Below are 27,519 nucleotides of genomic sequence, written 5' to 3' on the forward strand. Positions count from 1 at the left end.
ACAAAAATGGAAAACAATGGTTGCGATAAATCTTAACCTCTTATTCATATAAAATCCTTGTGCTTTAATGCAAGGGGCTTGAACCCTCGTAGAAGGTATCTCAACGGAGAATAATCCTGGACCTGATAATACAGATCTTAAAAAATTACAGTGACAATTCTCAAACAATACTTTCTGCCGCGGGACTCAGCCCCAGCTCAAGGGACCCACCCTTGATACTGCAGTTTTAACTTGGTACCTTATCTGTCTGGGACTCAGCCCTATCGACTTTCTGTCTGGGACTCAGCCCTGTCGACTTTCCTCTTGCCTTCTTTGCCCGACACTTTCTGTTTTCAAAGACCTGAGTTGTCAGTCTTCCCCTCCTTTCAGTGGTCAACAATAAAAGAAGCAAAGTTACAGGATTCAACTCAAATCTGAAACACGAGTCTTAACTGGATCGCAGTACTCCCGTCGGAAGAAACAGACCACACCAACTTAATATCTAATGAGAAATCCTTTTATGTGATAAAACATCACTGTGGCCAGTCAGGATTTGTCATTAGAGATTCACGATGTCCTTGTCCGTGACTTACCGAAAGGCAGCAAGCGATCTCGGTGGAACCTCCAAGTAATACTGTCGAAGTCTCGACTCCCTAGTATGACTCTTTAAACACAAAGTATCGTTAAAGACAGGCTTTATTTGCTTGCAAGGGAAGAGTTGTGTAGTCAAGGGCTACATCAGACCTCTTCAAAGTAATACAGAATTTGTAACATATTTATACAGTACAGAAACAAAACAGGCTTTCTATGCCACATGACATAGTATTGAATCATACCAGATTACAAAGGCACAGACCTTGCGAATTATTGGAACAACGTATTCCAGGCTTTGTTAGAATAACGAACAGAAATACCTTGAGATAAGATTAATTAATCCTTTATTATGGGATCCTTCTGTTCTCCCACTGTACCAACTGAGCCTGTGGGCCGATGTTTACCTTATCCTGTCCTTGGCTATTTGTTTGGTAAACGAGGCTCCTTGTTAAGTTTGTCACAGATAAGGAGTACGTATGTAGCATTCCTAAATTGTCTCATCCCCTTGAAACTGATTAGTGAATCATGCTGTCGGCCATTTGAGTTTTTATTCTATGCCTAGGAAGCCATTTTGTGTCTAAGTGAGAAACTGTACTTCCACAACACTGTCCCATCAATCACTCCCAGGGCATGTACAGCACGGCTTAGATTCAGATTAACGCAACCCTTCACACTGTCCCATCAATCACCACCATACAGCACAGTTTATAAGCTCTCTATATCTGTGTATGAGTTTATGTGTCTGTGTTTCAGCTCCGGGTATCGTGGCTTATATTAAGTTTAAATCTCTCCCTAGTCAAGCATTACCAGTACAGTTACAGCATGGGTTAGATATAGAGTAAAGCTCCTCTACACTGTTCCATCAAACACACCGAGAGCAGGTACAACACGGGTCAGCGAGCTCCTGTGTCATTGTACGAACTGCCTGGGTCAATGTAGGAGCTCTCTGTGTTTGTGTAGGAGCTTCCAGTCTCTGTAAACGAGTTACCTGGGTCTCTAAACTGAGCTGTCTGGGCCTTTGCAGTTGCCGTCTGGGTCTGTGTAGGAGCAACTTCTAAGGGTTCCCACCGCATCCCAGTCTAATCCAGTCTGACCTTCCCTGGTTTTTACACACAACTTCTACTTGTGTTATATCTGTTCGGCCTCTCCCCAACACTTAAATCCTATCCCAAAATGTAACCTGTGGTCTGACCTTCCCCGGTTTTTACACACAACTTCTACTTGAGATATGTACGTTTGGCCTCTCCACAACACTTAAATATCCCAATACCGGGTTCATGATCCTGTGATTAACGTATGTCCTCCACGTCCTCACTTTCTGGCATTCACGTGGGACTTACGACCTCTTAATTCTGGCTCAGTCCGCTGGGCACTTGAGGTAATTAATCACCCTTGTCCATGTCGATCACCCGGTATTTACACGATACCTAACAAAGACTCAATGTCAAAATTCGCAAAATTAATTTCTTAGTCTGACCGTGTTTTATCGCACCAACAGTGTCCCTTCCATTCCTAATGTTTACACGTATTATTACATTAAGGTCAAACTCACTACACGTCCAAATGCATCTGTCCTTTTACCGTTTCACAGACTTGTCATGATTCGGATAATCGTTCCGCAGAGAGATGAGAGACCACCTGAATTACACAATTTCCCGGGTGGTATTCTGAATCTACTCAACCTTGCGTAATTCCCGGGTGGTATTCCAAATCTACTCATCCCTCTTGGCCATTGTACGTCTACATTCCAACGTAACCTGCCAACTATGCCAAATGTTGTGGCGAAATAAAATTAATTAAATCCGCACACTAGTCTGTAAATGGTAAAATAGCCAAGCAGTTTATTTAAAACACAAGAACACAAATTTGTTCAACAGTACAATGCAAACAGACCGGGGAGGTAGCTAAGGACTGATCAGGGAGAGAGCTTAGAGCCCCGCAGCTCGTTCCTAGCTGACTCCTCGATTATCTTCGATCTCCGGTATTTAAGCTTACAAACCACAATGATTCATACTTTTGCAAGACATGGCTTGTTCCGAACACTTTGGAATTCCAACCGTATTTTGCTATTATCGGCAGTTTATGCAATGAACAGTCTAGGTTGTGGTTAAACTGTCAGGCGCCCATCTGGTAACTTCTCTATTTCCCAACGGCTAGTATTCAAGTCGCAATCTATTTTCTGTGTCTCAGCACATCTCCTTATGCATTGTCTCTCTTTATCCTATTTTTTTGTAGTTGTGTGCTGAGCTCTGTGCAAAGCCTCTTTATTTTTGGCTGGTGTTGCCAGGCAGAAATGCCTTCACTAATTATTCTTACCCATGAAGCTATGCTTCTACTAAGTGTGATTTCTAAAATTCCACTTCAAACCCCACTTTGGTCCATGGATACCCCAGAACATGAGACCACACTAAACTAAATTATACCAATTCGTCCCGCCCCCTCTTCGGTGATCAGCCGATGGGTTAGGGAGGAAGAGTTTTCTGATGTCAGTGGTTAAATTCCAGTGCTCATCGGGCTCTTCCTTTCCTCAAGTGCCTTTACTACCTGTTGGGCACGGCCTCTTCTGCAGGATGAGCAAAACATATAAACATATCCGAGAACCAAAATTAGCTGTGCTGCCACCAATATATGTGATATTATAGCTATCCACGGGTGGATATTAACATTTAATCCCCAGTTCCAGATTTTATTATACCATAGAATTTCTGCTAAAGTTTTATCAAAGTCCAGACCCTGTTTCTTTAGGTCTTGCTCTATTTTATGATAATGCTGTATGATCTCCCTTGTTTCTTTCTGTAGTTTCTTCCACTTTTCTTGTTCCCATAATTTAGGGATAGCTTTTGGTTCTGCACTAACATAAGTTTCAAGTTTTTCGTCGAGCTAAATATTGTTAAGAGAGAGGCTTTTCTCTTCTTGCGGTCTTTGTGGGTGTATATATTGGTGTCCTATTTGTGTCGGTATCTTTGGGTTGAAACAAACGTTTGGCTGAGGAATGGGACAAGTCAGATCTTGGTATTCATATTTCTGTTCAGCTGTGTTGACACAAAATGTCTCGTTATTCTTTGGTTCTACCCTTGTTCGGTGTATCCTCCTTGGGTGTATTTCAAGGGTGCAATTAGTGGTTTTGTTAACCCACACTCTGCTGTGCCTCCCTCGGTGCGGGGTGGGGGGGTGTGCACACCCACGTCCTTCACTTGTGGTGGCACCCGTCAATTACCACCCCCTTTAAGTTCCCATTCCTCTGGTTATTATCTTCATCCCTTTCCCAAATTACCTTGGTACAGACCTCATGATATTTAACCCAACTCTCCCTTTATATCTCTCCTATATTAATCACATCATACAGGGGCTGTCCCTCTTCTGAGAGTTGTGGGATGCTCAATACAAAGCCAATCAGCTTAGTCCATGGGGTCGGACAATTGCCTGCCCTATATACTTGTGCCTTTTTACGGCCTTTGCATCGGCTTTTATTTGTGTCAATCCAAAGTTGCAGATCCTTATTAGTAATCCAGTCAGGGATCTGTCCATTATTTATTTGTTACATGTTATGCTGAGCATTCGACAATAGCCATGATCCATATATGGTGCATACCAATTCCTTATGGGTTTATTGTGATGCATTGCTGATCTGATCAATAAGCGTATTAATATTCTTGCATGGTGGGCTACTATCTCTTCCATCCCCAACAATTGTTTTGCCGTTTGTTCTCCTGCTATGCCGTTTGTTGGCTGTTTCCAAGGCTTGTTTTAATAACTTCTCTATTTTTGTCTGTAAGTCTCCTACTCCTTCACTTACTCCTTCTGTGTCAAAACTATAAACTGTCACAAAAACGGCCGCATACCCTGCTCCGGCCATTTCCAATATTCCCCATTTCTTACGTCTTTGTAAGATAGATTTTCCCTGTAGACCCTCCAATTGTTTTACCCACAGGGAGTTCCACAATTGTTTCGTATGATTATTACACATTGTGGGCATTTCAAAAGTACTCATATTAATGGCAAGTTTAACAACTCTATGTTTTACACTAAAATACATCTCATCTTGTGTTTTTCTTCTAACCAATCCCCCTTTGGTTCCGTCTGCCATCGTTGGGCAAATTAATGGGGTGGTAATTGGAGTACATTGAAACAAAGTCCAATTGGTGCATTAAGTTACTGCGGGCAACGCATTCAAATATGGTTTACTGCACTCGGCAGCATCTATTCCTGACCACGTGTCAGAGCTCACATCGAAAATTCTGTTGCCCATACTGTCAGTGCCATTACATGGTTCAGTTAGGTTTCAGCGTATGAATCCAAATGTTTCACATATATTCTGTTCGTTACAGGTGACTTTTTATTTAGCCACATGATCTCGATGAGGGTAAATTTGAGGATCCACCTCATTCTTTTATCTTAAAGTTCCTGCAAAATATAAAGGGGCTGGTCATCATTAGTCTTATTAGAGTCATCCCATTCTTACTAATTCCACCACAAGGTGTGGTGGCATTTCTTCCATCTGCCATCTACAATGGTGCTTCCATATGTACCAAAAGAGGTATACTATCACGAATAGTATTAATATTATGAGTACCCCTCCTAGACAAGTGAGCCACAGCTCTCGTTCCCGTGCCTGATAACACATCTGCCAATCGTCACTTTCCTCACATGGCGTCATTTCGGGGTGACCCATTATTATTGTGTTACTACAAGTTCCATTTCCTTCCCATTCCTGCATCGCTGTAATTGTGACCAGTGTTTCCATCACCCTACTCCATTCATATCCACACATGCACATGTGTCGCCACTGATCAATATTTCATATGGTCCTGACCACCGCGGCGCGAACCAGGTCCACCCCGGAAATCCCTTAACCATTACCTTTTCCCCCACTTGGGGAAGATCTGCCGGGAATTCTACTTCCTCTTGCCAATCTCTACATGCCTGTCGTTCTCTTACTTCCTGTCTCATATTTTTAATTCCATTACATAACTTTTTATTTGATCCCGTCGTGGGCCCACATCGGACCCCCCCTCCCCTGGTGATTATACCATCAGGCATTCGCATTGCTCGACCGGTCATATGGGGTTAATCCTGTCGTCGGGCTAGGGGTTGCCCTTTGCCTTATCAGGATAGCAGATAATATTTCAGTCCAAGCCTGTGCAGTTTCTTGCATGGCTTTTGACAGGGCTGCTTTTATTGTCTGATTCATCCATTCTACCATTCCTGAACTCTGCGGGTGGTAGGTGATGTGAAATATTTGTTTAATGCCCAATATAGTGCATAATTCTCTCCTCACCTGCCCAGTGAAGTGGGTTCCCTGATCGGAGTCCATTTGAGTGGGGATGCCCCATCGGGGAATCACCTCCTCAGCTAAAATTCGGGCTACTGTGTGTGCACTGCAGTTTCGGGTGGCGAATGCTTCCACCCACCGGGTGTACAAATCTATTATCACGAAACAAAATGTTCTTCCTCGAGAGCTAGGCAGTGGCCCCGTAAAATTAATCTGGATATTCTACCACAGCCCTCGCTGCCGTGGTTGATGAGCCATTCCTATTTTAATGGCCTTTCCTGGATTATGTTGGGCACATGTAATGCATTGCTGATAATATAACCAATGTCTCGCCCTAAGCCTGGCCACCACCAATCCTAGAGATATTACGGATCATGGCATTTTGCCCCGCATGGCTTATGCTGTGATGTAATTCCATGACCATTTTCGGTATACATGTGGGGGCTGCCAGCCTTCCCTCTTTTCTCCATATGGAGTCCTGGTCTGATGCAGCTCCTCACCTTTCCCGTTCTTTCTTCTCCATGTCCCGTACATCCCAGTGCAATTTTACTATATTAATGTCCTCCTTAGTTATTATATTACTTGCTGCTTCTTCCCTGGCTTCTGTTTTATCAACATTGTAGGGGTTCCGCAAAATTCCCCTAATTTTCCCTGAAGAATGAAAAGATTGGTCCACATCGTGGACGAAGAATTGGGTGATGTGACTTGTCTACAAAGTTTTAAAATGTGCCTAGAACCGCAAAAGACTGTTCTGAGATGGAAAGAACGTGCACAACACGGGAGTCAAGGAATTATGTGGAAAATATTCACACACCTTGAGACAGTACATCTTAATAATGTCGTTCCCTGGAGTTTGGGCAATCACAAAAGGTTTTAAAATGGCCACAGAAAGCATTGGCCAAAATACTGGGGCTTAAAAAAAAGGCAGCTCGAGAGGTCTGTGTGTATAAAGTGGGAGGAGCTACAGTGGCAGTCAATGACCTGCCAATCAAAGGGAGTTTCCCTTCGAAGCACTTGAAGTTGCTTATTTACTTAAGAGATTAGCCCACTTCAGAATAACTGCAGGACAATCGATTTGAAACTGCTTCTGTTTACACAGCCATTCAAAGCATTCACAGACAATGATAGATTGAAACCCTGGAACGGATTTTGAGCTGCAACAGTTTAAGAACTGAATGGGTTTAAATCACCCATCATTCTGGACAATAGAGCAGTTGTATTCCCTTTTGTTTTAGCCCAGGTGAGCTTAGGATGTGGGCGGGAACATTTCGGCCCCACAGTGCAGACACACTAACGCAGTCCAACCACTTTGAGTTTGCCAATCACAGCTTTTCTCTTGTGAATTGGAACTTTTTGTACGCGATTTTTCCAGACAGGCAAACAGCAGGGGGGGGGTGGGGAGGCTTACCAGGTATATATGATAGCTCCTCAGAAGCTATCACTCTCTTTACTTCCTGGGACCACAGGTGAGCCTCTCTCTCTCTCTCTCTCACTTCGCTGGACCACATGTGAGCAGAGTTTCTGACTCTTCAGCAAAGCAACCTAGTACGGAGTTGGGGGATGATAATTAAGGGGATGTTGCTAAGATTGTTTAATCAACATTGTAGCCACTTACCCCTCATTTTTGCCGTCTGCATTCCTCCATTTAAGCAATTTTACTGTAATTACTGTGTTCGTGTGGTATAGTTTACAATTTGATTGTAGTTCATTTAGTTAATAAAACTTGATTTTTTCTCTCATGCAAACCACGTGTCCGTTTTAATATCATTAATTATAAGTCCTTGAGTCAGAACTGGAAGGTGGTGTAACGATTCGAAACTGCTGTTTGAAAATTGGTCTTTTGGAATTTGGTTTACACTGTAGCAGAAGGCTGCTTGACCAGGTGAATTACCGTAAACCAGGTAAAAGATTGAAATTGGTTAGAGTGCAGGCAAAGGCTGCAAGACCAGGGAAATTACCTTAAATCAGTAAAAAGAAGCCCCCCTTCAAAATGGTGACCGTGGCAGGACTGCAGGCCATTTTTGATTTGATAAGTGGTCTGGATCTGGAGAAAGCATCAGTTATTGCTTTTCTTGTTTTTAGCCTGTGGGCAGTCCTGCGGAAGGTAGTGGCAGTGTATAAGCTGACCTATTATAGTATAGGTGGCCAGGTTAAAGAGGCCAAGAATCAGGAGTCCCAGTTTGAAAAATGCCAGGCGGGGGTAGAACGCCTCATGAGAGAGGTGAATGAGGCCAGAGCTAGTGGGATGAGGGTGCAGGAAGAGAATGCACGCCTCACACTAGAGGTCACGAAATGCCAGGCATTTATAGAACGCCTTGTGCAGGGAATCACTGAGGCCAGGGAAAGTGAGATGAGACTGCGGGAAGAGAATGCCCGGTTTAGTGAAGCAGATCATGGCCCCTGTAGGGCAGAGATAGAAAGCCTTAATGTGGCTTTAAAAGCATGGGGAATGATTTGCCTGATTAGCCCGAAGGCAGGTCAGCTGGATTTTACTGGCAGCCCAAGTAGAACCATCCCGCAGGTAGCACCCAGAACGGTGCTGTATAGGGAGTTAGATAAACCTGGGATAACAACAGAAAATGCTGGGAATACTCAGCAGGCCAGGCAGTATCCGCGGAGAGAGAAACAGAGTTAACGTTTCAGGTCTGGGACCCTTCATCTGAACTGGAAGAAGCTGGAGATGTAACAGATATTAAGCAGGTGCAGAGACTGGGAGGGGGAAGAAGAAATAGAAAGAACATCCTGTACTTTTGTAAGAGGCAGGAAAGATAAAAAGTTGCAAATGGGAATGGCAAAAATCATACTGCATGAAAAATGGGGGCAGGGATAATTATCTGAAATTGTTGAACTCAATGTTGAGTCCGGCAGGCTGTAAAGTGCCCAATCGAAAGATGTGGTGCTGTTCCTCGAGCTTACGTTGAGCTTCACTGGAACAATGCAATAGCCCGAGGACAGAGAGATCAGAGTGGGAGTGAAGCGGTGAATTAAAGTGACAGGTGACCGGAAGCTCAGGGTCACCCATACGGGCTGAATGGAGGTGTTCTGCAAAGCAGTCACCCAATCTGCGTTTGGTCTCCCCAATGTAGAGGAGACCACATCGTGAGCAGCGAATACAGTATATTAAATTGCAAGAAGTACAAGTAAATCGCTGTTTCACCTGGAAGGGATGTTTGGGGCCCTGGACAGTGGGAAGGGAGGAGGTAAAAGGGCATGTCACAGAAATCACAGAAACCCCACAGTGCAGATAGAGGCCATTTCCGCCCATCGAGCCTGCACCGACACATATCCCACCCGATCCCCGTAACCCCACGTATTTAATCCCCCTAACACTAAGGGTCAATTTATCATAGCCAATCAACCTAACCTGCACATCTTTGGACTGTGGGAGGAAACTGGAGCACCCGGAGAAAACCCACGCAAACACGGGGAGAATGTGCAAACTCCACACAGACAGTTGCCCGGGGCCGGATTCGAACCCGGGTCCCTGGCGCTGTGAGGCAACAGTGCTAACCACTATGCCACCGTGCTGCCCGCTTCATGCCCGCTTCATGCCTGCTCTGATCTCTCTATCCTCGGGATATTGCATTGTTCCAAGGAAGCTCAACGTAAGCTCGAGGAACAGCGCCTCATCTTTCGATTGGGCACTTTGCAGCCTGCCGGACTCAACATTGAGTTCAACAATTTCAGATAATTATCGCTGCCCCCATTTTTCATGCAGTATGATTTTTGCCATTCCCATTTGCAACATTTTATCTTTCCTGCCTCTTACAAAAGTACAGGATGTTCTTTCTATTTCTTCCTCCCCTCCTAAACCCCCCCTCCCTGTCGCTGCACCTGCTTAATATCTGTTACACATCTCCAGCTTTTTCCAGTTCTGATGAAGGGTCCCAGACCTGAAACATTAACTCTGTTTCTCTCTCCACGGATGCTGCCTGGCCTGCTGAGTACTTCCAGCATTTTCTGTTGTTATTTCAGATTTCCAGCATCCGCAGTATTTTGCAATTAGATAAACCTGGGTCTCCATATCAGAAAGAGTGGCACCAGGGGGGGAGTCAACCCTCCCAGAACAAGGTCACTTGTTACAAGTGCGGGGAGGAGGGCCACTGGAGCAGGGATTGTAAAAGGCCTGGGAGAGATGATACAGCCAGGAACCCCACTGCCCCAACTCAGAAGGCAGAGACAGATACAATCGAGTCTGCCCTGGAGACGTTAAAATCTCTCATGAGGGCCAATCAGGGAAAGGGAGCAGCCATCAGTGGTGCTGCAGCCCCCTCTCCCACCTCTGCCTCCCCACAAGGACTGGAGAGAAAGGCGGTTTAATGTCAACCCCAACCAGGCAGCTGGGAGTGAGCCTGAGAATAGGAATCATCAGCCCACAGTAGGTGCAAGTTCACAGGCAAGTGCGGTGGCTTGTGTGGGGGGAGGTGCCATTCCTGGGCAGAGTAAGCTGTTTAAGCCAGGGAACAGGGAAGGAGAGTTCTGGGACCCCTGTAGAGCAGGTCCAGTAGCAGAAATCCGGGAGAAGGGAGTCACACAGGGGATAGTTTTGGTTCCAGACCAAAGGCAGGTCCAAGTCCAAAATTCCCCATTTAAAAACAGCCGGGTAAGAGAACATGAGTTTGCCCACCAGACAAGTTCGAGTTCACTGAAGCTAAAAACAGGCACTGTGGCTTGTTCCCAGGGAAATGTTGTCCAGCCCACAAATTGGGACACTTCCCTACCCCAGTGGGGCCCTAGTTTTAACCAAAGTTTAAATTTTAAATGGTTAGGTGGCTTAGGAACAGAGAAACAGCAGCCTGGGATCAGAAATCTGCAGGCTGCTGCCACTCCATCCACTGAAACTGCTCGGGCAGGTGTGGTTCCCCAGCCCATACCCCCAGCGGATCCTTTTCAGTTTTCCCGCGCAGGCACAGTCGCAAGCCTGAGGGGAAAGTTTTGCCGACAGTAGGTTCGCGCATTCGCAGCCGCGCGCCTGAGGGAAAAGGTTCCCCAACACCGGGTTCGCGCAGGCGCTGTCGCGGATGTGTAACTCTCAGCGGCTCTTGCTCACGCTGAGGCTGAGCGCGCAGGTGCAGTCGGCCGTTTAAAGATACTCGCTTCCCAGAATAAACGCGCAGGCGCAGAAGCCTGCTTGGAAGTCCCAACGGTTCTTCCAACTGTTTTTAAAGTAACCGAACGCGCAGCGGCTCTTTCTAAGTTATCATGCGCAGGCGCAATCGCCTGTTTGAAGCCAGCGGCTTCACAGCCTCTGCCGCGGGACTCCGAGGAGGAGGATTGCACAGGCGCACTCACCTGCTTGACTACAGAGGCTTCACAGTCTTTACCGCGGGACTCAGGGGAGGAGATTCGCGCAGGCGCAGTCGCCTGTTTAAAGGGACCAGCTTCCCAGCCAGCCTCTAGAGTGGTCCCCCCCATGATGTGGGACCCTGGGGGGCAAGGATAGCAAGTCCTCTTGCAGGGGAGCTGGCACCAGGTTGTGGACCTGCAGAGGAGGATTTGCAGCCACCAGCAGCGGGTGGCGAGGGAATACCTGCCCCCAGCACAGGAGTGGGCAGGGAAAAGGAGGCAAACCCAGAGTACCGGCAGGCTGCCAGGTATCTTATACAGTGCAGGCTGTTGGCACCAGGGGGTGAAGGCTCACAGCCAGCTAGGACTGCGACCCTGGCTCAGGGTCCGCCAGCCAAAGTTTCCCCCACAGAGACGCCCCTCAGAAGGTCTCAGCGGGTGCACAAGCCCGAGACAAGATGGTTACCCACTTTACAGTGGAGTAAGGCAGCTCCCGAGCCAGGGAGAAGCCGAAGAACAGGGGTCCCCACTCAACAGCCATAAGGTACGAGGGATCAGAGACAGGAGGCAGTCCAGCTTCGCTGCAGCCAGCAGCAATCTGTGACCATGCCAGAAATTAGCCTGGCCGTCCGGAGACGGGCAGCATTTGTATTATAGGTATGTGTGTATATAGCTTGCTTTTAAGAAGTAAATTGTAAGTTTAGAATTAACTGGTAATTTTAAGTTAGTTTAAAGAGTTTAAGTTTACATGTGTGCCAAATGTTTGTATTTTGGTCCGAGGTCGAGGGACTCGACCATGTCTCCACCTAAGGCAGCAAGTCAGTGAGACCTGGCTGCATGTCCTTTTAAGTTAATTCAGGAGATTGGACAAAGAAGCTGCCCCATTCGCCCAGCCTGAGCTGGGCATCAAATGAAGATATGGATACAGAATGTTGGGGATCACCTCGCCACTGGACGAATCCAGAGGGAAACCCCGCAGCGGCCTTCGGGAGAAACCGGACAGGGTCCGGAGGAACTTGCCTACTCCTCCTACGCAGAAGAGATGGCCCCAGCTGGGAGGGGCACGGCCCCCAACCCAGCACTATCCTGACCGAAGTTCACTTGCGGGAGACCTCGCTGTTGAGAAGTCATGATGGAGAAACATGGGCGCCTTGTCAGATAGGGACATGTTCCCTGGGAGTGGGTGTTGATGGCCCGGGAAAGATTCTAAAAAGGGAGGCCAAATGTTGCGTGGGTGCGTTCGGGGGAGGGAGAAACTCACCCGGGGCCCACGGGCAAGGAGGCTAAGGGAAGGATGAGTGGGTGGCCTGATCTGGGATCCAAGTTTCAGTGTGGGGCCAGCAGAGCCGCCACACAGGCACCCATCATTTTCTGCAGCCAGTCGAATGAAGACGGGAGGGGGAGGGACTGGGAGTCACGGTCCCATACACCCCAGTCTCGGTCTGTGCCAAGGTAATCTTTAACATGAGGGGTACCACACCTCCACAAAGGGAGAAGGGAACGGTTCGGGGCTGGCGGAGAAGGCTGGTCTGTAAATCCATTCTGTCTGTTTTAAAGTTTAAGATGAACAAAGCGGGGTGGAAGGTATATTTACTGCCCGGGTGGGAGGAGCAATACCCACTCGAATTTTGTGACCCATCATTGGCACATGATGGTTGCGGTATATTTAAGCATGTTGTTCAAGTTTTTTTTGCATTTTATGTTACAGCCCCAAGTTGAGCAGAGGCGTAGGATCCTCTCCATGCTTGGGATCATTTTGTGACAACTCCAAGTTGAGCAGAGGCGTAGTACCCTCTCTGCGCTTGGGATCATTTTGATTACATTGTGTAACTAAGATTGCAACATTTTGTAATAAGTTATAATGTGAAAAGTGATTGTAAATTTTGATTGCATTGTAATTTTACAAGCATGTAGGGGTATGAGACCCCTTATTGTAAACTGATGTATCTGTAGGATGCCAACCGTACCATGGTTTTTCTTGAATTTTAGGGGAAAAGATGGTTCAAGGGATCCATGGCAGATAGCTATTAGGTAAATACAGTGGAGGGTTGTTTGCGAGGGGTCTGAAAATTTTGCTCACTCCTTCGAGTTGATACTTCAATCAAGTTGGGAGTATCAAAAGGAGGCAATGTAGGGGTTTCACAAAATTCCCCTATTTTTCCCTGAAGATTGAAAAGATTGGTCCACATTGTGGACGAAGAATTGGGCGATGTGACTTGTCTACAATGCTTTAAAATGTGCCTAGAACCGCAAAAGACTGTTCTGAGATGGAAAGAACGTGGACAAAACGGGAGTCGAGGAATTCTGTGGAAAATATTCACACACCTTGAGACAGTACATCTTAATAAAGTCGGTCCCTGGAGTTTGGGCAAAAGGTTTTAAAATGGCCACAGAATGCATTGGCCAAAATACTGGGGCTTAAAAAAAAGCAGCTCGAGAGGGCTGTGTGTATAAAGTGGGAGGAGCTACAGCAGGCTGCCTGACCAGGTGAATTACCGTAAACCAGGTAAAAGATTGGAATTGGTCAGAGTGCAGGCAAAGGCTGCAAGACCAGGGAAATTACCTTAAATCAGTTAAAAGAAGCCCCCCTACAACATAATTAATCCCCAGTTGGGCTGAGAGAATCATAGTGCATCTTGTATCTGCATTTTCAATTGGTCATATGCAATTTGTCGAGCATCCCGATCTACATTATTGGCGGGACACCATGTCCCGTCCTTTGTCCCATCTGGCAGGGTGTTCCAATTCTCTCTGGGAAATTTAGCCCGTACCAGTTGATGGACATCTTTTTAATGCAGCTCATGGATATCATACATTTCCTGTAAATTTTTCCCAAAATCAAAACCGCGGCTTTAGAGTGCCCAAATATTTCAAGACGTCCTGCTATTCTAGGGGACTGAATGCTTTATGTCAATGTTTATTATTCCCTACCTGTGCTCCTTGTGTCACCATCAAAGGTGCGGCAGCGAGGACATCTTCCTCTCCACTGTTGTTATCATCCTCCCCATCCTCTGTTTTATTAATGGGGGTGTTGGTGGAGCAGTAGGTATACATGATTGGGGACAAAGGTTCCCTTTTCCTTCTGACTCTCCTGAATTTCTCTCAATTTTTTGTTTCTGTTCTGGCTGTGTTTAGTTCCACTATTTTTGGTTTCAGTTTGAGGGTACACTGTAAAAGCTGTCATACTGTTATTGCACCGGGATTTTGTGTGCTTTAATTTTTCTCTTTTTTAGCCACCAAGTCTTTTGGACGACCGAGTACTGACTTGGATCCCATCCATCTCTTAACATTTTGTCGATTAAGCCCTTCCGGTCATCTGCAGAGAACCTAGTAAGGGTTCCTTCCACACCCCAGTCTAATTCTTTCCCAGATGCCACCTTGTGGTCTGACCTTCCCCGGTTTTTACACACATCTTCTACTTGAGATAAGTCTGTTCGGCCTCTCCGCAACACTTAAATATTCCAAACCCGTTTCACGATCCTGTGATTAACATATGTCCTCTACGTCCTTGCTTTCTTGCTTTCACATGGGACTTACTTCCTCTTAATTCCTGCTCAGTCCGCTAGGTGTTTGAGATAATTAATCACACTTGTCCGTGCCAATCACCCGGTATTTACACGATACATAACAAAGACTCAATGTCAAAATTCGCACAATTAATTTCTTAGTCTGACCGTGTTTTATCGCAACAACAGTGTCCCTTCCATTCCTAATTTTCATGCATATTATTACATTAAGATCATACTCACTACACGTCCAAATGCGTCCGTCCTTTTACCGTTTCACAGACTTGTCACGAATCGGATACTCGTTCTGCAGACAGACGAGAGACCGCCTGAATTACGCAGTTTCCTGGGTGGTATTCCAAATCTACTCATCCTCTTGTGTCCTCTTGGCCGTTGTCCGTCTACATTCCAACGTATCCTGCCGACTATGCCAAATGTTGTGGCGAAATAAAATTAATTAAATCCGCACACTAGTCTGTAAATGGTAAAATAGCCAAGCAGTTTATTTAAATCACAAGAACACAAAATGGTTCAACAGTACAATACAAACAGACCGCGGAGGTACCTAAGGACTGATCAGGGAGAGAGCTTAGATCCCCGCAGCTCATTCCTGGCTGACTCCTCAATTGCCTTCGGCCTCCGGTATTTAAGCTTACAAACCACAATGCTTCATACTTTCACATGACATGGCTTGTTCTGAACACATTGGAATTCAAACCGTATTTTGCTATTATCGGCAGTTTATGTAATGAACAGTCTAGGTTGTGGTTAAACCATCAATCGCCCTCCTGCTACCTTGTCTATTTCCCAACAGCTACTTTCAAGTCGCTACCTCTTTTCTATTTCTCAGCACGTCTCCTTCTGCATTGTCTATCTTTATCCTTTTCTTTGTGGTTGTGTGCTGAGCTGTGTGCAAAGCCTCTTTATTTCTGGCTGTTTTGCCAGGCAGAAATGCCTTGACGACTTATTCTTAGCCATAAAGCTATGCTTCTACTAATTGTGATTTCTAATAATCCACTTCAAGTTGGGTCTGTGATTGAGCTGTCTCAGCCTGTGACGGAGCTGCCTGTCTCTGTGAGGGAGCGGCTGTGTCAAGAGGGAGCATTCTGGTTCTGTGAGGGTGCTGTCTGGTATCTGTATTGAAGCAGCGGGGTCTGTGAGGAAGATATCGGGATCTGTGATGGATTTTACTGGGTCTGTCCAAAGATGTGCAGGTTAGGTTGATTGGCTATGATAAAAATGACCCTTAGTGTTCGGTGGATTAAATACGTGGGGTTACGGGAATAGGGTGGGATATGTGTTGGTGTAGGGGTTACAGGGATCGGGGGTGGGATATGTGTCGGTGCAGGCTCGATGGGCCGAAATGGCCTCTATCTGCGCTGTGAGGTTTCTGTGATTCTGTGATTCTGTTATGGAGCAGCTGGTTCTGCAAAGGAGCAGCTGGGTCTGTGAAGGAGCAGTTTGGGTCTGTGTGATAGCCGGCTGTATCTGAGAGGGCGAATGCGTCTGTGAGGGAGCATTCTGGATCTGTGTATGAGCTGTCTGGGTCTGTGCATGAGCTGTTTGTGTCTGTGTAGGAGATGTCTGCGTCTATGATGTGGATGTCTACTTCTGTCTAGGAGCTTTCTGTGTATTGGACGGTGCAACAAATTTCTGTGAGTGGGAGGCCAATCTATGTCTGGGTCTGTGTGGGAGATGTCTGGGACTGTGTAGGAGCTGTCTGGTCTATGTAGGAGCAGCTGGGTCTACTGAATGCGCTGCTCACGATGTGGTCTCCTCTACACTGGGGAGACCAAACTCAGATTGGGTGATCGCTTGGCAGAATGCCTCTGTTCTGTCTCTGTAGGTGCTGTTTTTGTCTGAGAGGTCGCTGTCTGGATATATGAGGGAATAGCTTGGCCTGTGAAGGAGCTGTCTGGGTCTGAGATTGATCTGTCTAGGTCAATGAGGGACCTGATTTGGTCTGTGTGGGAGCTCTCTGGGTCGTGGTAGGAAGAGTGATGTCTGTGGAGGATCTGTCCAGGTCTGTGTGGGAGCTCTCTGGCTCTATGACGTAGCTGCCTGGGGTTGTGAGGGAGCTGTCGGGTCTGTGTACGTCAGCTGGGTCAGTGAGGGATTTGCATGTCTTATGTATGAGCTGCGTGGGTCTGTGTGGGTGCTGTCTGGTTCTGTGTTGGTGCAGAGGTGTCTGTGAGGAAGCTGTCTTGGTCTGTGAGGGAGCTGTCTGTGTCTGTGTAGGAGCTGCGTGTGTTTGTGAGGGAGCTGCCGGGGTCTGCATATGAGCAGTGGGGTCTGTGAGGTAGCTGTCTGTTTCTGTGAGGGGGCTGTCTGGTTCTTTGAGCGAGATTTATGGGTCTGTGAGTCAGGTGGCTGTTTCCATGCGCGAGCAGCTGTGTCTGTGAGGGAGCACTCTGTGTCTGTGTTGGAGATGGCTGGTTTTGTAAAGGAGCTGTCTGGTCTGTGTAGGTGCTGTCCGGGCCTGTGAGGGAGCTGTCTGGATCTATATTGTAGCAACTTGTTCTGTGAAGGAGCTATCTCAGTCTGTGAGTTATCTGTCAGGGTCTGTGAGGTGTCTGTCACGGTCAGATAGAGATACCGTCTGTGTCTTTGTAGCAGCTGTCTGGGTCTGTGTGGGAGATGTCTGGGTCTGTGTAGGAGCTGTCTGGTCTATGTAGGAGCAGCTGGGTCTACTGAATGCGCTGCTCACGATGTGGTCTCCTCTACACTGGGGAGAGCAAATGCAGATTGGGTGATCGCTTGGCAGAATGCCTCCGTTCTGTCCGTAAGGTTGACGCTGAGCTTTCGGTCACATGTCACTTTAATTCTCCGCTTCACTCCCATTATGATCTCTCTGTCCTTGGCCTCTTACATTTTTCCAATGAAACTCAACTTTATTTCGAGGAACAGCACCTCATCTTTCGATTAGGCACTTTACAGACTTCTGGACTCAAAACTGATTTCAGCAATTTAAAAATATAACCCGTGCCCCCATTTTCCATGCTGTATGACTTTGCCATTCCCATTTTATCTTTCCTGCCTTTTACTGAAGTACAGTATTTTCCTTCAATCCCCTCTTCCCCTTCCTGTCTCTTCACCTACTTATTTTATGTTATATCTCCAGCTTTTTCCAGTTCTGATGAAGAGTCCCAGACCTGAAACATAAACTGTGTATCTATCTCCACGCGTGCTGCCTGTCCTGCACAGTGTTTCCAGCATTTTTTGTTGTTATTTCAGCTGGGTCTATTTAGGCGCTGCCTAGGTCCGTGAGCGAGCTGTCTGTATCTGTACATAAGGTGTCTGAGATTGTGAGGGAGCTCTCTGGGTCTGTGTAGGAGCAGCCTGGGATGTGCGGGAGCTGTCTGGGTCTGTGATGGATTTGTCTGTGTCTGTGTTGTGGACCTGTCTGGTTCTGTTTGGGAGTGGGTGTGTCTGTGAGGGAGCTGTCTGGGTCTCTGTAGGAGCATCTAAGTCTATGAAGGTGCTGTCTGATTCTCCGTACTTGCGGTCTGGGTTTAGTTCTGAACTGTCTGGGACTGTATAGGAGCTGTCTGGGTCTGTTAGGGAGCAGTTGGGTCTGTGTATGATCCGTCTTGGTCCGTTAAGGGGCTGTCTGGGACAATGTAGGATTTGCTTAGGTCTGTGGGGGAGCTGTCTGGGTATTTGAGGACGCTGTCTGTGTCTGTGTAGGAGCAGCTGTGTCTGAGTAGGTGCTCTTTGGGTCAGTGAGGAACCTGTCAGGGTCAGTGTTAGAACAGCGGGGTTTGTGGGGGTGTTGTCTAGGCATGTTAGGGAGTTGTCTTTGTCTGTGAGGGTGTCCTTTGCCTGTGAGGGTGTTCTCTAGGTCTGCATAGGAGCTCTCTGGGTCTGTGAGTTTGCTGACTGCATCTGTGAGGGAGCAGCTGGGTCTGTGAAGGAGAAGCCTTGGTCTGTGAGGGAGCTGTCTCTGCCTCTGAGCATGCGGCCTTTTCGCTGAAGGAGCATTCTTGGTCTGTGTAAGAGCTATTTGGTTCTGTGTAGGAGCTGTCTGTGTCTGTGACGGAGCAACTGGATATCCTTAGCGCTGTTTTGTACTGAGAGGGTGCTCTCTGGATCTGTGAGGTAACAGCTTGGTCTGTGAAGGATTTGTCTGGGTCTGCGTGTGATCTGTCTGGGTCTGTGAGGAATCTGTCTAATTCTGTGAGGGATCTGTCTCGTTCTGAGAGGTGCACTGTCCGGATCTGTGTAGGATATGTCTGGGTTTCTGTGGGATCTGCCTAGGGCTGCGTAAGAGCTGTCCACATCTGGTTAGGAGCTGTCTGCATCTGTGAAGTTGCAGCTGGGTCTGTGAGGGAATTGTCTGTGATGCATCTGCCTTGGACTATGTTGGAGCCAGTGGGTCTATGTGGGAGCTGTCTGGATCCGTGAGCGAGCTGTCTGGGTCTGTGAGTGAGCAGTCTGAATATGTGAGGGTGCTGTCTGGGTCTGTGTAGAAGCAGCTGGGGATGTGCGGTAGCAGGCTGGGTCTGTGAGTGAGCAGTGTATGTCTGTGAGAGTTCGGTCTCGGTTTGTGGGAATATTGTCTGTGTCTGTGTAGGAGCTGTCTGGGCCTGTGTGGGAACTGCATGTGTCAGTTTAGGAGCTGTCTCTGTCTGTGAGGGAGAGGTCTGTGCCTGTGAGGGAGCTGTCTGTGTCTGTGAGGGGACTCTCTGGGTCTGGGTAAGAAGAGCGGTGTCTGTGGAGGAGCTGTCTAGATCTATGAGGTAGCTGTCTGACTCTGTGAGGGAACTCGGTGTATGTTTGAGAGCTGTCTATATGCCTATATAGGAGCTCTCTGGGTCTGTGGCGGAGCTGCCTGGTTTTCTGAGGGAGCTGTTGGCTCTTAGTATGAGCAGTTGAGTCTGTGAGTGAGCTCTCTGTATCTCTGAGTAAGCTGCCTGAGTTTGTGAGGGAGCTTTTTGGGTCTGCGTAGGACCAGCTTGGTATGTGAGGGCTTGCGTGGGTCTGTGCTGGAGATGTCTGAGTCTGGGTAGTGTGGTGTATGTGCCTTTAAGAGCAATTATGGTGTATGTGCCTTTAAGAGCCCCAGGTGTGCGTAATGCCGGTAATTGCCACTTGGGCTATATAAGCCTGTGTATTGTATATATCCTTTAGAAACCCCCCCCCAGACTTGCTTAGTAAATACCTATGAACCAACTCCTGTCTTCAGTGTCTTTATCTACACACGGACACTACAGTGGCGACGAAGTGGAAACGGACTTACCTGCAATTCGGCAGCACCTCAAGGACATCGATTCCTCCAGCGTCCAGAAGACTCAAGGAAGTAAGCGAAACTGTGGTTTCACCAGCTGGCCAAGCTGGTGACAGGTACTGCGCTAATCCTTCCTGGGCGTCAGGCTGGAGCTCCAGTGGCGGGCTCTACAGCTGAGACAGGCAGCGAAATCGGAGGCAAGCAATAACGGACTGGGGGGGTGCACTCGAGAGACGGCCGGCACGGCAAGCAGGTCAGCATTCAGACCTCCGTCGGGAACGAGTCTCCAACAGTGAATAAACGTAAACCACAGTAAAACAGCGTTGTTATCGGTAGCAGTGGCGGGAAAGCGTGGGAAGCGCCATATTGTTGCTACAGAGAGAAAAAAAAAAGTGCGGGAAGCGCCATATCTTTTCCGAAATGCCTAAATCTGGTAATATTGAGGCTTTTAATGGCGAAATAGAAGATTGGACCACATACGTGGAAAGAGTAGAGGTTTATTGCACTGCAAATGAAATAACAGATGAAAAAAAAGCTTCAGTACTTCTGAACTTAATGGGCGCGAAGACATACGGGCTGTTACGAAATTTAATCACTCCAGCCAAACCAAAGGACAAGACTTTTAAAGAAATTGTTGATACCCTGCAGGAGCATTTAAACCCAACACCGCTGCTGATAGCGGAACGATTCAAGTTCTTCAAGGGAAATCAACACAAGAATGAAAGTAACGCTGATTACCTAACCGAATTAAGAAAGCTATCAAAGTACTGCCAATTCGGAGCAGGACTATCGGATTATCTTCGAGACAAATTTGTTTGCGGTCTCTTAAGTGAAGGAACACAAAAAAGACTACCTTCTGAAAAAGATTTAACATTGGACAAAGCTTTCAGTATGGCTGTATCATACGAAGCAGCAGCAAAAGGAGCTGCAGAGATACAACAAGAGACACAGGACTTCGGCACCCATAAAATGACACAGGAGTTCGGAAGATGTTATCACTGCGGCAGATCCACCCATAACCAGAGGGACTGCTGGTTCAAGGGCAAAGCATGCAGGCAATGTGGTAAGATTGGACACATTGCACGGGTATGCCAATCTGGACAAAATATATCCACTGACAGAAAACAAAAAATCAATAAAGAAAAGTACAGGAAGGTACAAATGATGACGGACAATAGCTCTGAAGACCAGAATAGCGATAGCAACTCCGGAAACAAGAGACTAAGCTGTCTCAAATTACATAATGTACTTGCCAAAGAGGATAACCAAACCATTTGGGTTACCCTCACAATAGCAGGGTCCCCAGTTAAAATGGAGCTAGATACAGGATCAGCTCTAACCGTAATAAATCGACGAGATTACGAGAGGCTATTTTCGCATATACCTCTAAAAGACACATCCATTATCTTAAAAACATATATGGGGCAGAAAGTCTACCCCAAAGGAAAAATAAGGGTGCCTGTGGTATACAACGGCAAAGAAATACAAAAGTTGTATTTATACATTCTACAAGATGGTGGTCCGTGAATGGATAAGGAAGATACGTTTAGACTGGCACTCCATTCAGGCACTGACGGTAACCAGTAAGGAAAAAAACAATGATGACATCATACCTGAACGATTAAAAGACATCTTGGCCAACGCCAAAGAAGTGTTTCAAGAGAAACTAGGAACCTTGAAAGGCATCACCGCCTCAATAAAAGTGGAAGATACAGCAATTCCAAAAATTTTTAAGGCAAGACCGCTGCCATACGCAATACGTCCGGCAGTCGAGGCAGAGCTGAAGAATTTGGAAAAGGCAGGCGTATTATCCAAAATAGATTGGAGCGAATGGGCAACACCCATCGTTCCAGTCATGAAAAAAACATTGAAAAATAACTCTGAGGAACAGAAAAAAATTCGCATCTGTGGGGACTTTAAGGTGACTGTAAACCCGGTCCTTCACACGGTACAGTATCCTCTTCCGAGGATAGAAGATATTTTCGCCTCACTATCCGGAGGGAAACGTTTCACAAAAATTGACTTGGCACAGGCATATCTACAGATGGAGGTTGAGGAGACCTCTAAAATGTATCTCACAATAAACACACACAAAGGCCTGTACCAGTACAATCGACTGGTTTTTGGAATAGCATCAGCTCCAGCTATCTGGCAAAGAGCTATGGAGCAAGTCCTGCAAGGGATTCCGGGGACTCAATGCTACATAGACGACATCCTTATAACAGGAGAAAACGACAACGAGCACCTTGCCAATTTGGAGCAGGTGCTCACTAGGCTGAAAGAACGGGGCCTACGAGCAAATCGCCCCAAGTGTGAATTTTTCCAAAATCAGATATCATATTGTGGCCACATAATTAATAAGGAAGGGTTGCATAAGTCACCTGAAAAAATTGAAGCAGTTATAAAAGCCCCAGCACCTGAAAATGTTTCACAATTAAGGTCATTCCTGGGATTAATAAATTACTATCATAAATTTTTCCCGAACTTATCAACTATTCTACACCCTCTTAATGATCTTCTACAGACAGGAGTGATTTGGAAATGGAACGAAGACTGTAAACGTGCCTTCCATAAATGTAAAGACTTAATCACATCTGAGAAAGTTTTGGCTCATTACAACCCATCACTACCAATCAGACTGGCGTGCGATGCATCCCCTTACGGCATAGGAGCGGTATTGTCCCATAGATTCCCTGATGGCTCGGAACGGCCGATAGCTTTTGCGTCACGCTCATTAAACTCAGCTGAGCGTAACTATGCCCAGATAGACAGGGAAGCACTCAGCCTGGTATGGGGAGTGAAGAAATTCAACCATTACCTACACGGACAAAAATTTAACTTGCTGACTGACCATCAACCCCTCATCTCCATATTCAACCCTAAAAAAGGTGTCCCCATTATGACGGCACAAAGACTACAGAGGTGGTCCCTTTTTCTAGAGGCACACCAATACAACATTGAATACAAAGGGTCAAAACAGCATGGGAATGCTAACGGTTTATCACGCCTACAGTTGCCAACGATAGAAGAGGCACCTACAGTAGACCCAGTAGAGATATTCCACTCAACCATAGTGGAATGTCTACCGGTGACAAATTCTGCCATTGAAAGGGAGACAAGAAATGACCCTATTCTCTCACGGGTCTACGATTTAACAGTGAAGGGATGGCCAGCACATGGCGAACCACTGTTGCCAGCATTCTTGCAAAGAAGAGAACAGCTGTCAGTGTGCCGAGGAACCTTGATGTGTGGATCCAGAGTGGTGATTCCACCCAAACTCCAGGATAAAGTGCTAAAGGAGCTTCACGAGGGGCATCCGGGTGGAGTGAAAATGAAGAACCTAGCTAGGGCGTTTGTACGGTGGCCAGGTATCGATGGAGACATCGAAGACATGACCAAGAGCTGCCTAGGATGCCAGAAGGTCCAAAATGCTCCGCCACAGGCCCCTCTACATCCATGGTAGTGGCCCTCATCTCCCTGGCAAAGGGTGCACATCGACTTTGCTGGTCCATTTATGGACTCAATGTTTTTAATCGCAGTTGATGCACACTCCAAGTGGCCGGAGGTAATACAGATGTCCTCCACCACCACAGAAAAAACCATCACAGTATTAAGGACCATATTTGCCAGGAATGGGCTGCCGGAGCAGATATGTTCTGATAATGGACCGCAATTTGTGTCCGAAGAATTCAGAAAGTTCTTAAAGAACAATGGGGTAAAGCACTACACGTCCGCCCCATACCATCCCGCCATCAATGGATTGGCTGAAACGTTTGTCCAGACCTTCAAGAAGGCCATCAAGGCCATGGGTAATGAAGACATAAAACTTCAGCACAAGGTGGATAACTTCTTATTTGCATATAGGAATGCAACGCATATGGTTACTAACCAAACTCCCGCCATGATGTTCTACAATAGAAACCTAAGATGCCGGCTGGATTTGGTCAAGCCCAACATCCGAAGGGACGTGGAGAACCGGCAGTTTCAGGGCATGAATGAAAGGCCAACTAGGGCCTTCCAGATAGGCAAACCGGTTTTGGCCCGGGACTACCGTACCGAGAAATGGCAGCCTGGAACTATCTGCACACGATTAGTACCACTGATGTATACCGTGGACATCGGAGACAGCATAATAAGGCGCCATGCTGACCAAATCATCAAGTCATCCGAAAAGGGACAACCTACACCACCACTCTATACATCTAACGATGAAGTAGAGATACCCATATCTACCTCTGATCCGGTGATACTGGAGCCCGATGAACCCGACACTGGCCTTCAAGCCGAATCAGCCTTGCCAGAAGAACCTACTACACCACCAGAAACTACTACACCCCCGAGGCGTTATCCGGACCGAGTCAGGAAGCCTCCTGAGAGACTAACTTATAATTAATTAATACAGCAATGTATATTATTTTGCATATAACATGTAATTAATAATTACTTAAAATATGATGTACTAGTTAGATAGAAGGGGAGGAATTGTGGTGTATGTGCCTTTAAGAGCAATTATGGTGTATGTGCCTTTAAGAGCCCCAGGTGTGCGTAATGCCGGTAATTGCCACTTGGGCTATATAAGCCTGTGTATTGTGTATATCCTTTAGAAACCCCCCCGCCAGACTTGCTTAGTAAATACCTATGAACCAACTCCTGTCTTCAGTGTCTTTATCTACACACGGACACGACAGGTAGGACCTGTCTGGTTCTGTGTGGAAGCGGCTGGGTCTGTGAAGTAGTTGTCTGTGTCGGTGTCAGAGCAGCGGGGTCTGTGGGTGTGCTGTCTAGGTCTGTGAAGGAGTTGGCTGGGTCTGTGAGCGATCTCTCTGTCTATGAGGGTGCTCTCAGGGTCTGTGTCGGAGCTCTCTGTGTCTGTGACGGAGCTGCCAGTTTTTGAGGGAGTGTTCCAGATCTGTGAGGGAGCTGACTGGGTCTCTGAAGGAGCAGCTGGCTCTGTGAAGGAGCAGTCTGGGTCCGTGATGGAGCAGTCTGTGTCTGTGTAGGAGCTCTCTGGATCAATGACGGAGCTGCCTGGGTCTGAGAGGGAGATGTATACATCTGTGTAGGAGATGCGTGGGTCTGTGATTAGCTGTATGGGTTTGTGTTGGCGCCGTGGTGTCAGAGGGAGCTGTCTGGGTCTGTGAGGGAGCCGTCTGGGTCTGTGAGGAAGCTGTCTGTGTAGGAGCTGCGTGCGTCTCTGTGGGAGCTGTCTGTGTCTGTGTGGGAGCAGTGGTGTCTATGATGGAGCTGTCTGAGTTTATGAGGGAGCTCTCTGTGTCTGTGAGTGAGATTTCTGGGACTGGGAGTCAGTTTTCTGTGTCTGTCAGCGAGCGGCTGTGTCTGTGAGGGACCATTTTGTGTCTGTGTCGGAGATGTCTGGGTGTGTGAATTTGCTGTATGGTCTTTGTAGGAGATAAGGAGCTGTCCGGGTCTGTGAACGAGCTGTCTGTATCTGCGTGGGAGCAGCTTGGTCTGTGAAGGAGCTGTCTCGGACTGTGAGAGATCTGGCTGGATCTGTGAGGGGTCTGTCAGGGTCTGTGAGGGATACTGTCTGGGTCTTTGTAGGAGGTGTCTGGGTCTGTGCTGGAGCTCTCTGAGTCTGTGTAGGAGCTGTTGGGGTCTATGTACGAACTGTCTGCTTCTGTGAAGGAGCAGCTGCTTCTCTGAGGTAGCTGCCTGAGTCTGTGAGGAACTTGTCTGATCCATGTAGGAGCAGCTGGGTCTACTGTATTCGCTGCTCACGATGTGGCCTCCTCTACATTGCGGAGACCAAACGCAGATTGGGTGACCGCTTTGCGGAACAACTCCATTCAGTCCGTAAGGCTGACCCTGAGCTTCCAATCGCCTATCACTTTAATTCTCCACTTCACTCCCACTCTGATCTCTCTGTCCTCGGCCTATTACATTGTTCCAATGAAGCTCAACGTTTGGTCGACGAACAGCACCTCATCTTTCGATTAGGCACTTTACACCCTTCTGGACTCAACACTGAGTTGAACAATTGCAAACTATTTCCCCTGCTCCCATTTTCCATGCTCTATGATTTTTGCCATTCCCATTTGCAAAATGTTATCTTTTCTGCCTCTTACCTAAGCACAGTAGGTCCTTCAATTCCTTCCTCCCCTCCCTCTCTCGGCACCTGCTTAATATGTTACATATCCAGCTTTTTCCAGTTCTGACCAAGGGTCCCAGACCTAACTCTGTTTCTCTCTCCACTGATGCTGCCTGGCCTGCCGAGTGTTTCCAGCGTTTTCTGTTGTTAAAGCAGCTTGGTCTATGTAGGAGCTGCTTCGGTGCCTGAGCAAGCTGTCTGTATCTCTGAGTAAACTGTCTGAGTTTGGGAGGGAGCTGTCTGGGTCTGCGTAGGAGCATCCTGCGATGTTAGGGAGCTCTCTGGGTCTATGATGGAGCTGTCTGCTTCTGCGTAGGTTCTGCCTGTGTCTGTGTGGATGCGGCTGGGTCATGGGGCAGCTGTCATGGTCTGTGTAAGATTAGCTGTGTCTATGAGGGAGCTGTCTGGGTCTCTGTAGTATCTGGCTGGGTCTGTGTATGAGCTGTCTGTGTCTGTGCAGGTGCTGTCTGGGACTGTATAGGAGCTGCCTGGGTCTGTGAGGAGCAGCTGGATCTGTATATGTGCCGGCTGTGTCTCTGTAGGAGCTGTGTATGTCAATTTTGGAGATGTCTGGGTTTGTGAGGGAGCTGTCTATGTCTGTGAGGGAGCTGTCTGGGTCATTGTGGGAGCTCTGTGTCTATGGGGGTGCTCTCTGGGTCTCTGTTGATTCTCAGGATCTGTAATGGAGCTGCCTGTGTTTAGAGGGAGCTTTCTGGATCTGTGAGAGAGCCGACTGGATCTGTGAAGGAGCAGCTGAGTCTGTGCAGGAGCTGTGTGTCTGTTTTGAATGGCTGTGTCCGTGACGGAGCATTCTGGATCTGTGTAGGGGTTGTCTTGTTCTATGCGGGCACTGTCTGCTTCTGTGTAGGAGCTGTCGGTGTCTCTGATGGAGTAACAGGGTCTCTGTTTTAGCTGTTTTGGTCTGAGAGATCGCTGTCTGGAAATTTGTGGGAGCAGCTTGGCCTGTGAAGGAGCTGTCTGGGTTTGTGACTGATCTGTCTCGTTCTGTGAGAGAGCTCTGCGAGTCTTGGTAGGAAGAGCGGTGTCTGTGGAGGAGCTACCTGGGTCTGTGAGGTAGCTCCAATCCGTGTGGGCTTTCTCTGTGTCTATGTAGGAGCTCTCTGGGCCAATGACGGAGCTGTCTGGGATTGTGAGGGAGCTGTTGGGTCTATTTAGGGGCAGTAGTGTCTCTGAGGGAGCTGTCTGGGTCTGTGAGCGAGCTGCCTGGGTCTGTGAGCGAGCTGCCTGGGTCTGTGAGGTAGCTCCATATTCATGTGGGTTTTCTCTGTGTCTATGTAGCAGCTCTCTGGGTCTATGACGGGGCTGCCTGGGTCTGTGAGTCAGCTCTCTGTGCCTGTGAGCGAGTGGCTGTGTCTCTGATGAGCCATTCTTGGTCTATGTACGAGATGTCTGGCTCTATGTAGGAGCTGTCTGGTCTGTGCAGGAAATGTGTGAGTCTGTGAGGGAGCTGTCTGTATCTGTATGGGTGCACTTTGGTCTGTGAACGACCTTTCTGGGTCTGTGAGTGATCTGTCTGGGTCTTTGA

Source organism: Somniosus microcephalus, unplaced genomic scaffold (genome assembly GCF_052327205.1).
Source record: "Somniosus microcephalus isolate GS21.2 unplaced genomic scaffold, FLI_Smic_1.0 unresolved_chr3, whole genome shotgun sequence".
In the NCBI taxonomy this organism is placed as follows: domain Eukaryota; kingdom Metazoa; phylum Chordata; class Chondrichthyes; order Squaliformes; family Somniosidae; genus Somniosus; species Somniosus microcephalus.